Source organism: Ursus maritimus, unplaced genomic scaffold, assembly GCF_017311325.1.
Source record: "Ursus maritimus isolate PB19 unplaced genomic scaffold, ASM1731132v1 scaffold_22, whole genome shotgun sequence".
NCBI lineage: Eukaryota > Metazoa > Chordata > Mammalia > Carnivora > Ursidae > Ursus > Ursus maritimus.
Window position 1 is genome coordinate 29,928,653 of NW_024424675.1, and position 13,236 is coordinate 29,941,888.

Below are 13,236 nucleotides of genomic sequence, written 5' to 3' on the forward strand. Positions count from 1 at the left end.
TCTGGAGGTGACCAGGACAACTGCTAACTCTGTTGATCCCTTCCCGGGGCATCTTAACCTCTCCCTGCTCACTAACCCTCCGCTGCCCAGTCGGCGGCCAGGCCGTCCCTCTGGTTCCCTGGTGGGGTCCGTGCTCTCTGTCTCTCTTAGCTATGGGCTGCCCGGAGCCCCCGACACCCATCACCTCTCCAGCCAAGCGGCAGATGTTCTGCTTCTCTTTGTGTGACTAAAGCTCTTAGCCAGCTGGACCGCAGCACTGGCTCATTCGTAGCCTCCCGGCAAAGACAAGCTTTAGGTCTTTCTCACAAGGAGCTGCTGTTAAGGCAGGCTTCAGCCGTATTTCCCTTGTGAGACTGACCTATGGAACCCCAAGAGTTGGCCTTTACGGTCATTCTCATTCAACAGCATCTTGTTGACTTTCTAACCTGCAAAGAACTTCTTGAACCCCGATTCTGTCATCCCACAGGGTGGCATTTCTTCGTGGCTTCATCTCATCCACACAGGTGACCGCAGCCTTGTGACTTTACCCAAGTAGCTGATTGGAGTGTGGAAGACACAGAACTCCGAGGCATACGCGGAGAGACCTCTTCCAACCCGAGATGTGAACCCACACCCTCTGGGTAAAGTGACGATATAAGGGTGCTAAATGGGGACAGCTTTGAGACTCACATCTGTGCCCCCTGCTCGTTCCCAGCCATAGTGGCTAGTGGGTCCCTGGTGGAGGAAGCAGACACCTGACCAAAGTGGGCCGATTGTTCCCTTTCCTAGGCTTTGGAGCACAGGCTGAGGGGACCCAGCCTCCAGGTGGGGAATTTCCTGGTGCATTTCTTTGCTAGGGACTGCTTGCTGTGACAAATGACCACAAACGCAGTGGCTCGGAACAACAGAAGTTTACGCTCCCGCAATCCTGGAGTCTAGAAGTCTGCAATCCAGGGGTGGGCCAGGCCACACTCCCTCCAGGCTCTTGGGAGGAATTCTTTGCCTCTTCCAGCTTCTGCTGGCTGCAGCACTCCTTGGCTAGGAGCAGCACCCCTGCATTGTCTGCTCTGCCTTCACGTGGCTCCCTTAACTTGTGTGTCTACAGGGCCTTTGTCTCTGTGTCTCTGTGGCTTCTCCTCTTCTTAGAGCTTTTTTTTTTTTCTTTTTTTAAAAGATTTTATTTATTTATTTGACAGAGATAGAGACAGCCAGCAAGAGAGGAAACACAGCAGGGGGAGTGGGAGAGGAAGAAGCAGGCTCATAGTGGAGGAGCCTGATGTGGGGCTCGATCCCATAACGCCGGGATCACGCCCTGAGCCGAAGGCAGACGCTTAACGACTACGCCACCCAGGCGCCCCTATGGCTTCTCCTCTTCTTATAAGGACACTGGTCATTGAATTTAGGGGCCCAATGTAAGCCAGTCTGACCTCATCTTAACTCATTACATCTGCAAGGAAAGATCATGTTCTAAGGTTCAAGATGGACGTGAATTTGGGGGAATACTCTTCAGTCCACGACAGGCTCCCTGAGGGCTGGTGAAGGGACAGACCCTGGCGTGCTGTAGCCATAGCTACATGGGGCTTATGGGAAGGCTAAGCAAGAGAGTTTGCCAGAGGAGAGCAGGGCTACGTCTAGGGGCCACGGTGTTCTGGGAGAGGTGTGGGAGGAGCCATTTGGTAATTGGCTTCCCCTGCCTGCTTCCAATGACCCACCTCACTCAAGCTAGCTCGAATGGGTTTCTGCTGCCTGGAAATGATGTCTAAGACAGCCTTTCATCCTCTGCCACAAATCCACTGAATGTGCTTTTACATTCTCCAGCCTTTAACAGAGATGTCCATCTGCTGGGGGGGGGGCACGATACATGGTATCCATGACATGCTCTTGACCTTGTAATCACTGGATTCCCACTGCTCAGAAAGTGAGAGACATCTGGGTGAGACATGAACAGAGCTGGGCTTCTCACCCCGGGGCTGGGTTCTGACTGCCTGGCAGCGCTGCCCAGGAAGTTCTGGAAGAACCCCACCCCCTACCCCCACCCCACGCTACAGAAGCTGTGATCCTTTTCCAGGGGGCCCAGCCCTGCCTCTTGCTCCCTACCCAGCCCAGATGTGGGGCCCAAGACTCAGAGGGAGGAGGCTGGACCCTGTCTGAACTTGGAAAAGTCCACATAACAGGGGGCTGAAAGGACAGTTGGACCCCACTTCCCCCCTTCCCAGGTGGCTGACATCAAACACCCTCTTTAACTGGAACAGTTTCGGGAGCCAGCCCTGGGGCCCCATCCTGGAGGAGGCAGGTTGAGGGGAGGACATTGGCAGAGGAGATGTTCAGGGTCTTGGCGGGATCCAGTCCCGCCAGAGGCTGGGGTCTCCCCCGCAGATGATGAGACCACTTCGCATCTGCCAGACAGGAAACCTAGGGAAGGCAGAGACAGTGGAGGGAGGCAGTCGTGTCTCCACGCCCCCGGCCCCAACTCAGCCTGGAGTCTCTACACCTGGATGGAGGTGGCTGCGGGGCCACACACAGGATCCCAATTTCTGTTCACAGGGACACGCACGCCCATATGCAGACACATTCTGTCTCTCTCTCACACACACACCCCGCTTGCACACACACACGCAGAAGCATACTTCCCCAACCTTCACTAGCCCTTGGTGACAGAGGAGCCACGTCGCTCTTCAGGGACAATGGAGGGTGCCATCAGGAAGGCAAGATAACTCTGGACAGGTATAAGTGTAGCCTTGCGTTTAGGGTCCATCAGGGCGTGGCCCAGTGGGCAAACGTGGCAGCCTCCGCCAGACACTGCAGCCGCCCTCCTGCCTCCGTGGGCTTTCTGGGGCAGAGGGGAGGAACTGGTGTCTAGGGGTGGAGAAGATGGGAGAGGGGCAGAAATGCAGGCTTGCCTGGTGCTAAGGTCCCGCGTGACTCCGGGGCTTGGCATCCCGACCCCTGGAACGACCCTTCCCTACCTCCATGCATTTCTCTGAGGCCAAGGAGTTTCCTCTCCCGTCTCCGGGCTCCTCCCACCCGACCCAGGATGTTCTCGCTGCTTTATCCAGGCCCTCCACATGAGATCACGGAGAACTCCACCAAGTTTTATGGAACGTCGTTCCCCTAAAAGAGACAGGAATAGAAAGCACTGAAACGACCAGTTTTCTGGCACAAGCCCTTCTCACTACAGATGAGCCCCCTGCAACTGGGAGAAGCACCCTCCACCCCCCCAGGCAACTGGTGGGGGGACCGGCCCTAGGATACGCCTCCTGACTCCATCAGCCCTTTGTCCCTGCCCACCACCCCAGCCCCTCTCCTTTCTTCTGAGTGTGCACACCCTCCCTACAAGGGGCCACCTTTGGAAGTTCTGTGCAGCAAGGATCTTTCCCTGGGGCTCACTCTCTCCCCAACATAAACATCAGCATGCTCAAAGCCCAATCGGTGTTTTGATTACACCCACACCACCAAAAACAGTCACTGTCAAGTCCATACGCATTTCTGGGGCAGGGGTTTGGGTGACCCCTTCTAGGGAGGCAGAAGCAGGGCCTCTCCAGGCCCCTGGGGGGTGGCTAGATGGCATACTTCAGGTGAGGGCCTGGGAGAGAAGCCAGAAATCTTGGAAATGGGACTCTATAAAGCCCGGGAGGACTTCTATTGAGTGAGAGTTGCTTAGAAGCAACTGAAAAATTGTACTGATGGGGCCTCCATGTGGACACATGCAAACCAGATGTAATCGTTATGCAAATTATATGCAAAATACATGCATGGGCCTCCCAACTATTGCAAATGCCAGATGTAGCCCCTGGGGACCCTGACGTTAGCTTAGCCCTGATGTGGGGCACAGAGATGGCCCTAGAGGTGCCAGTCTCTTATGGTGGGCAGGCAGGGCTTAGCTCCAAGGCGAATCACACACGGGGGGAAGGAACTAGGCAGGGAGTCACTCAGACCTGGGTTTGAATCCCAGCTTCTCCACTCATGAGTTGCTTAACCTTCATGGAGTCACTTCACCCCTTTGAAGCTCTGTCTTTCCATCTGTAAAATGGTAACTGTGAGTACTGAATGGGAACATTGGCTAAAGCTCCCATCTGCAGGGTCAGGGATCTACGGGACCCTTAGTGAGGGGGTAGGACTCAGAGTCCCTCCCTGGGGGAGGGGGTTGGATGTCTGGATTTCTTTCCACTCACTGAAATTGAGACTGCCATGGGCAGGACCTCCTCCTAGGACAACAGCGCAGCTGTGGGCTCGGGGAGGGTCAGTGCTGGATGGGCCAAGAACCCACAGTCTTCATTTCCTCAGAAATCTGTCAGAGGTCCCACTTGACCAGGGGGTATGGCAGATGCTATTGGTTCCCTGCCAGACCCCCTTTACCCAGCCTGTGCGCCATCATGTCCCCACTGTGGGCATGATGACTTCGAATGCTCACAGCCACCCGGACTGCAAATTGTCCCTGGCTGATGACAGCCATCTCCCCGGGAAGTTACACACCCTCCCCCCTCATAGCCAATGATGGGCTGCTACAGGGATACAAAAGACTGCTCTCCTCACCTCAGGGGGACAGCTCAGCAGTGCAGTCAGCTTCTAGAGCCCCTGGATCAGACCACATCTAGATGCCACCTGAGATCCCATTCTTGCTCTGCCCCCTCCTCCCCTCTCCTCCCCTTCCCTCTCCCTCACGTGTGTCTCCTGAGAGCCCTCCCTCGTAAACTGCATGGTCCTGAATCCCCATCTCCAGCTCTCCTGCTGGGGAACCTGACTCCAGACAGGAGACGGGCCTGCAAACAGAAAAGGACGATGCACGTGATACTGTTATGGTCAAGGACTCTCAGGAGCCATGGGGTCTTGAGGCCCAGGGAGACGTGTCTGGGATGGGGAGAAAGGGTCAGAGATGTCTCCCCAATCAAGCAATACTGCAGCTCACCTGTGGGGAGAAAGCATCCCAAGTGGTAGGCACAGCCCGCACAGGGCGTCGAGGTGGGAGATGGCCTGGTGTGTTTGGGGACTACCAAGATCTCTGGGGGGGGGGTGCAGGCCCCATGAAAGGTTGGCACAGGCCAGACAAGAGGAGCGTTGGATACTCCAGCGAAGAGTCTGGACTTAACACCAAGGTAACCCCACACACCAAACAGTCTTGAAAAACGTCCCCAGGCTGCTGCTACACAGAGCAGGCCCTGGAGGCAGGGTGCCAGGGAGGCCGCGTGCCAGGGAGGCCACGGCTGCAACCGTCAGCCACAGGGCTGACAAGGATCCGGTGGGGATGATGGGTGGATTTCAGAAGCTTTCAGGACAGAAAGCTGGCAGGCCCTGGTGGCTGATTTGGGGGCTATGCGTGTGGGAAGGGTCTAGAAGGTGCCAGGAAGAGGGGAGACAAAACATCAGGCCTGGGGAGGGGGTGACCGTGTGTGGTCAAGTGTGCGGAGAGAGGAGGGCTTAATGAGCTGTCCAGAACAGGGGTCTACGTCCCCGTGCCTGTTCCAAGGCAGCCACAGCCAGGCAGAGCCGGGACGGGGAGGCCTCCATGACGGCGGGTGCTAACTCCATGAGGGCTGGCACAGCCCGGGGATTCCAGGGGAGGCTGGGGACTGCTCCCTGCAAGGGTGGGGGGCCCACAGGGCCCTGGGAAGGGCTCACCCTGCTCTCCTCTAGCTCTTCTATTCATAAGCACGGGAGTAAAAACCACACAGGATTACCAGCTGGTAACAGAGGAGACGGGCATGCGCTGGGCCCAGGGAAGGCGGTTACTCTCCAGCAGGGTGGGGGCCAAGGGTGGGGAGGTAGGTCGTTGCCATGGCAAACTCATGCTTGGATAGGCAGAACCCGACCTCCACCCAGACAATGCCCTTATCTCAGACCTGCTCTGCCTTAATTCCTTAGTTCTCCAGGACATTGGCTGGGCACCCACTCGGGGCTAGCAGCACGGGCGGGTGGGCCCCAGGCTGAGCTCAAGGCACCCAAGACCAGGGCGCAGGGGGTGGGGGGGGCGCAGAGGTGGCTGTGAGTTGGTAGAAGTCCCAGGAGGGGTCAGGAAAGGGGCCTGGGGAGGGGAGGGGGCAAGGAGTGTGAGGGTGTTTGTGGGGTGCGGAGGGCCAGTGTGTAGGCTGAGGACTGGGGAGGTGTGCCCAGAGATGCTTGGACCTCACCCCGTGAGTCCTCACCTGCCAGTTCCTACACACCCCCGTCACTGTCTCTGCGTAGAGCCCCCCTCCCGACTGACAGTCCCTGATGGAGGGGACGTCTCCTGTCTGTGCTTGCTGAATGGTCAGCCATAGGTTTCAGTCACTCGGAAGCCATGAGGAGGATACACTGGGGAGGCTGGGGCAGGAAACAAGACAAGAGATGCTGTGAGGAGGGAGGGCAGGCATTTGGAAGAAGGGCTGCCAGGCTTTCATGGGCTGGCTGGAAAGATGGGTCAGGGCCAAGGTCACAGTGTGGACTCCCACCCCCGCAGGGTCCCACGCCTGTCTCCCCGCCCATCTCACACTTGGTGCTAGACCGTATATTTGGCATTTATTCGAAGGGCTCCCTGCCCTAGCCGGACGACTGATTCCCCAGAGCAGCCCAGCCACCTGCTCTTGCCACCTACCATGGGACCCATGGGGTCTCCCCCAGCTCGAGCCTCTGCCGCCAGGGACTCCCACATTCCTGGCTACACTGGCGTTGGCCTCAGTTCCTTTGGGAAAGGGCAGGCAGGAGGCTCCCACGGTGGGACTTTATCCCTCCCTTTCCTCCCCGCCCCAGGGCTGAGCTGGGAGGAGGGCACCCTCCACCCCCGCTGTGTCATCCCAGGGCCTATCACTGCCCACTGACTGCATCTGCAACCCCAGCTCCTCTTTCCCTCACACCTCCTCCTCCTGTGTCTCTCTCTGGCCAAGGGCCCCATTGTCCCTTCAGCCACCTCATGGAGTGCCGTGGAGTGCCTGGGTGGGTGATGGGGAGGGTGGGGGCCAAGGAAAGGGACCTCAGTGCTGGTTAGGAGGCTATGCTGGTGCCTGGGGTGCATGTCGGGACTGCTGCTGTGGAAGTGAAGAGGGAAGGGAGTGGAAAGCGTCCAGAAACATGAGGAGAATGGGGGAACCTGGTGGCTTTCGAGGGGCTACAGGATGCCTCTAGCTTTCCAGTGTGGGGGTCCTTTATTCAGAGACAAGAAAGAGGGGAGGCACAAGTTTGGAGGGAAGCCATGCTGAATTGGAGGTGCCTGCAGATACCCCGGGGGAGATGGATGTCCACAATATGCATGTATTTGGGGTGTCTCATTTGTCCTCTGCCCCTTCCCAGCTTGGGGGGCTGGGACATGCTCTGCGGGCCCTTGAGTGCAAGGTCAGGAGGTCTGCCTCGCACATACCACTCCACTGGGGTCTAAGGTTCCTACCAGAGCCACGGGGAAGGGACCGACTCATGGTCCTGGTCGCCTCTTTCCTCCCAGAGGCCCAGGTTTTGTCTGCGCAGCTGGCGGAGGCCCTGGGTGCCCCTGCCGCCCCTTGTTCCCCCTCCTGGCACCTCCCAGGAAACCGCTCCACCACCAAACCCCCTCTTAGCTGTGGGTCTCTGGCGTGTCATCCTTCCTCCTCTCTCCCTGGTCTCTCCAGGCTTCCAGCCCAGGTGCCCTCCCCCTCTCCTCCCCCAAACCTCCTCCTCCTTTTCCCATAATTAGGAAGAGCCTCGTCAGGGCCCTCTGTATACAGGACTCAAATTGGCAGCAAGAGAAAAAGTCATTTTCCCTGCCTCAAGAGCTCGGACTTAGACATTCCAGGGCCAGGCACGTGCCACTCCCAGGAAGAGGTGGGAGATGTCTACATTCTGCCCTGGAGAGGGTGACTCTCCCCAGAATGGGCTGAATGACTCTTAATTCAAGGGGAAATAAAGACCAAAAAAGAATTTTTTGTGCCAAAAACAAATGGGAAGTTCAAAACCTGCCCTGTCTGGTTTATCTGAATTTAGAAGTTAATTCATTGGCCAAAGCTAAGGCCATGGGAACGAAGAGGTGGCCCAAGAAGACTGTGTGGTGTAAGAAGGAAGCTGGGGACATTTAAGGTGAGAACCAAGGAAGAGGCAGTGAAGGAGAGCAGAAAGATGTGCTCAGAGGAGCAGCAGGGCTGGGAAGGCAGAGGGGGGTGGGGGGAGGTGGGCAGGGGGTGGGGAAGAGGGAGAGAGAGACACCAGCCAAGACAAGGGAGAGGATGTATCCAGGAGACTCAGGGAAGCCATAGGGGAGGCCTTGGCTTTCCTGACCCAGAGAGAAGGCAGGACGCCCTTTACTGGGGCCAACCAAGCTGGGCTGAAACAGGGGGAGCGGGGAGTAGGAGGACGGTGGGTGGGAGGGAGGAGGGCAGGGAGGAAACAAAGGCAGATGAAGGAGTGAGTTCCAAAGAGGGCTGGGGGTCTGGTACCCAGGCCCAAGGGATGAGGGGTGGGAGGAGGGAGATGGCCCAGAAGGCCCTGGAAGCTGAGCACCTGTAGGTGTGGCGGGGGTGTGGGTGGGGGCAGGAAGCAGAAAGGGCTTCCACCTGCTGCTCTGGGCCTCTGGTGCCACATGGCAGGTGAGGTTGAGAGGTGGGTGGGGATGGAAGGGTACTTAGATGAGGCCAGGGAGAAAGGCAGAGGCTCGACCACAGCGTCTGTGGCAGAGACATCGTAGTTTGAAGGTGGGGGCAAAACCATGGCTCATAGGGTTTATCCAGGGCTGTAAGTGCGGATCGGGGGAGGGAGGGGAGGACCGGACGGAGCAGGGATTGGGTGCTCCTGGACCCAGGTTCCTGGAGGAAAAGAAATTTAGGATGAACAAAGCATGACAGTGGCTTCCAAAATTACCTCTCCGGGTTATGTAGACCATAAAACATGGCTCTCCTGTTTGTCTTGCGGAAATGTAAAAAATAAATAAATAAATAAATAAAAATCATCCATTTTCAATGAGATAGAAAAGGAACAACGGAGGAAAACATGAATGTTTGGGAACAGCCCGACCGGTGTTTCCCTGTGCCCTGCCCACCTGGCCGGCTTGTTTCTCGCCGTGCTGGCAAACAGCTCCTCCTCTTCAGCTTCCAACGTCTTGACCCAAGTTGGCTGTGGGTTCTTTCTTAGTAATTGTGATTATTTAAATACAGCCTGTCGTCATTTCCCCCCAGGAATCTCGAGGCTGTGCAGCTGATGAAGTGACGGTGTGCACTTTTCCAGAATCCCCGACACCTGGCGCCCAAACCCGACCGCGTGAGAGCCTGCCGCTTTCTGAGCCAGGTGCCGCTTCCTGAGTGAACGCTGGCTGCTATGACCCATCAAAAAACACAAGTTTTGTGCAAATTATAAGATCTGCAAGAGTCTTGGTAATGAGAGAGATTTCACATTTTGTGACTTCTGCCAGTTTGGTGACCATAAAAAAAAATGAGCTGTAGGAAAGCTGCTCACTCTCTTCTCTTTGCCTTGTGAAGGCATCCGGCAGGGGCTGCAGGGGGGTGAAGTCTTTTCATCAGTAAGGACGAGTGCTGAGATCTACAAAAGTGTGCCAATTCTAAATAAATTGCTAGGAAAAATAAAAGCTGAAAGGTCACAGACTTTTGAGACAATAAGGTTTTCCTGGCTTTTTTGGAGGGAAAAAAATGAGTAACGAACCTTAGCTTTGGGTCCACAGAGATTCCTTGTGTTCCCTCTCTTGCAGTGTGTGTTGAGAAGTTTCCGTAATAAAAGTTTTTTTTTTTTTAATTAAAAAGAAAGACAAGGATGGAACAAGTGACAATAGGTACCGGTCACTCCTCTTTTCCCTTCCCATTTTGGAAGCTCCATTCTAGGTCGTACTCCACTCGTGCTGACCTTCCTGTTTTCTGGTTTTTCTGGAATTTCCAAAAGTTCTATTTAGCACTTCTAGTTGCAAGCTACCAGTCAGTGTTATTACATCTCTCTTCTGGTTTTGTTTTGTTTTGTTTTAAAGCTTATTTGGTGCTTACACTACAAATTCCATCTCATCTCTCCTGACCCATTTGGAACTAACTACACAGGAACTGGTAGGCTTTCGGCTCACTGTTGGGTGATGGCTTCCTCTTTTCTTCATCCCCCTTGTCTGCAATCGGATTTGATTATTGCCCGATTAGGTTCCTTTCTCTGGTGTTTCCCCCTGTCCAGGGGGCCTCCCTGGAGCCCGGTGTCTTTTATGGCCCCATGAGGCGAATGGCACCTTGGCTGGCATAGGCTGCTTTCCTCTTTTCTCGCTTTGCCAAGGACATGTGTGGTTTCCGTCTGATTCTCTTTTCCTCCCGTGTAACTTGTTCCCTCCTTCGAGAAGCTTGTAAGAGTTTTCCCTTTAATCATGGAATTCAGGACTCTTCCCAGGCCGTGCCTAGATGTCTGCGTTTTTCCATCACTCCTGCCTGGAACTCAACGAGCCCTTGCAAACCAGAGTCTTTCTTTGAACCACGGAAAATTTTCTATCTTGTTTTAAAGTTATTGCTTCTCCTCTGTTGCCTGGGTTTTCTCTCCCCCTGTAGGCTTTTTAGGCTTCACATAGCATGTCTCCTGGGTCTCTCCCCTCCTAGGCTCTGGTTTTCCTCCACATGAGTTCTGTCTTCTTCCATTTTTTTTGCCTTGGGTTTTGCGTGATCTCATTCACCTGCTCCCAACTCCCCATCCTCTCCTCCAGTTCATGTTAAATTTAAAATCATGCTTCCTTGTTCAGAGAAGTATTTTCTTTTGCATCTGATTTTTTTTTAATGTCCTTATTGTTTTCTTTGTGCCATTGTGTGAGGCTGTGGTCTGTCTCCTCTTACAGCTCTGACTGGATCTCGGGCTTTCTCCAGACTGCTGGTTCTCTCGGGTGCTCACTCTCTTCTCTTTGCCTTCCGCCCCCCCGAATGTCCATATGCATTTTATTACGTTCCCATCCCCGCCCCTGATAAGAATGGTATAAATTTAAGTGCTCAAGGTGATGCTCTGGTTGTGGCGGAGTGATTGCCGCAATCAGGCTGATTAACACGTCCATCGCGTCACAGTTGTTCGCGGGTGTTTGTGTGACAGCACGCGGGATCGACCCTCTGCCGCCGCCAAGCGTAGATACGGTATCGTTAGCCACAGCCGCCACGCCGGGTGTCAGGTCTGCGGAGCTTATCCGTGCCGTGTGACCGAAGATTTGTACCCTTTGACCAGCCTCTCCCCCTGCCCCCAGCCCCTGGCAAGCACTACTCTCCTCTCGGCTTTGAGGAGTTCGACTTATTTTCGATTCCACGTCTAGGTGAAACCGTGCTGTGTCTGTCTGGCTTATTTCACTTGGCGTAATGCTCTCGGGGCTCATCCGTGTCGTTGCAAATGGCAGGATTTGCTCCATTTTCGGGGCTGAGTGATATACCATCGTATATACACATACCACGTTTTCTTGATCCACTCATCTGAACTCATTGCAAGTATCTTTTCCAAGCACAGTGAAATGGAGCTAGAAATCAGTAACAGGAAAAAATGAGAAAATTCACAAATATGTGGAGATGAGCTAGGCCACTCATGAACAGCCGCTGGGTCAAACAGGAAATCGGAAGGGAATTTGAAGAACATCCCGAGACCAATGAAAACAAAAACACAACGCACCAAATCTTAGGGGACACAGCCAAAGCCGTGCCGAGAGGGCAGTCTGTCCCTACGTGTTCTTGCAGCTCTAACCGCCCCGAGGCTCAGGTCCAGCGGACAGGCCGGCGGTACCTGCAGGTGCCCCATGAGGGTGCGCTCTGTGTCCCCAACTCCCGGGCACAGGGAAGGATTCCGCAATTCCTCCCAGACCACCCACGGCTGCTGGCTCCAGCTCTCTGGGGCTCCCTGCACCAAGCTCTCCCCTGGAACTGGGGAGATCTGAGTCTCACCCAAGACGCTGTCTGCTGCCGACCCCGCCTGTCTGGCCAGAGGGAACCAGCGACCTCTGTCTCGGGTCCTGCCCCCCCCCGGCCACGCCCGGCTGCGGCCCACCCTGCAGGAAGCCTTGCTGTGGGCACTCACCTGGGAAGCAGGGAGGGCCGCTCTCCAACAGGAGGTTTAATAAAAAAGAGGTTCTTGGGTCTCATGGATGTTGATGGGCCACCTGGGTTCGACAGTCTCTTGCAGGGTAATAAAAATATACCTGGGGGAAAAAAAGGCAGCAAAGTGGAATTGAGTGGAATGTGTTACCACGTCTATGACAATGCATCTGGAAGGTACGGCATGCTGAGTGGCACTGAAGGGAGTTTGAGGAGTTGGGCATGTCTTTTGGTTCTGGTAATAATGAAGTTCTGTAAGGAAAGGAACGACCTCAAATGGCTTCCGTTATGTTCTTGGCACAACACAGTGTATGTCCTGAAGGAATTTCCCAGGGCTTTAGAAGTGGGGGTGCAGATGAAGCGTGCAGGAGGCGAGGTGATTTCTCTAGAACACTGGTGGCCAGGAGAACAACGCTCGGAGGCCGCGAGGCCACGGCCCGTGGTCTTAAATGGCCCTTCTTGTCCTGCGGCTCTCGGTGGGTCCAACGGATAGTTCCTGTTCCTGAATTTGAACTTATCTGGTGTTTTAAATTTCTTTACCACATGGTAAGTGTCCTAGGAATTTTTTTCTGAAGAGCTTCAAAGTGAAACTATAGATGCTTTCTTTGTCTTTAAAATCCAAAAGAGATCATCATCTGAGAGAAATTAGGAACATTTCAAAGCCGCTTGGGACAGAGTGGATAAATTATGCCAAAAAACAATTCCTAAGGACTTCAAAGTTGAAAAGTACTCCTTTCAGAAGGAACGCTGAAAGAAAGTGAATGGTGATGATTCGCATTGTTCATTTCTTCGGCTTCCTTAGAGGAAAAGTATTAAATTAGTATCTATTATGAAGGAGGCGCTCCTAGATTATGAGATGAAATGGAGCCTTTCCTAGAAGTGATCGAAGTGAAAAAACTGCTCTTCCCCACTCAGACGGAACGAACTAACAAAATGAAATGGTCAAACATGTGCAAGACTTGTTTAGCCCCGGAGCACTTCGGATCCCTCAATTCAGAACGTGTTTTATGAACCCCCCGCACCCCTCCTTCTGTTGGGATCGCACTGGGCTAATTGATCTTGGAGGCTTGTTGATTCAACATGGTCTTGGCCGCCCCGCCCCTTGGTCTCAGCTCTCACGCCGGGCAGGACAGAAAGCTCGTTTGCTACTCTCTGTGGCCTAGAAATCCACTTTTGCTGTCCTATCACGAGCGGTTCTTGCTGTGGTGGGTGCCGGGTGAGACAGATCACAGAAGTGAATGCTTCCTGAGTCCTCACTTTTTCCAGCCGCTGGGAACATGCTGAACTCACGAGT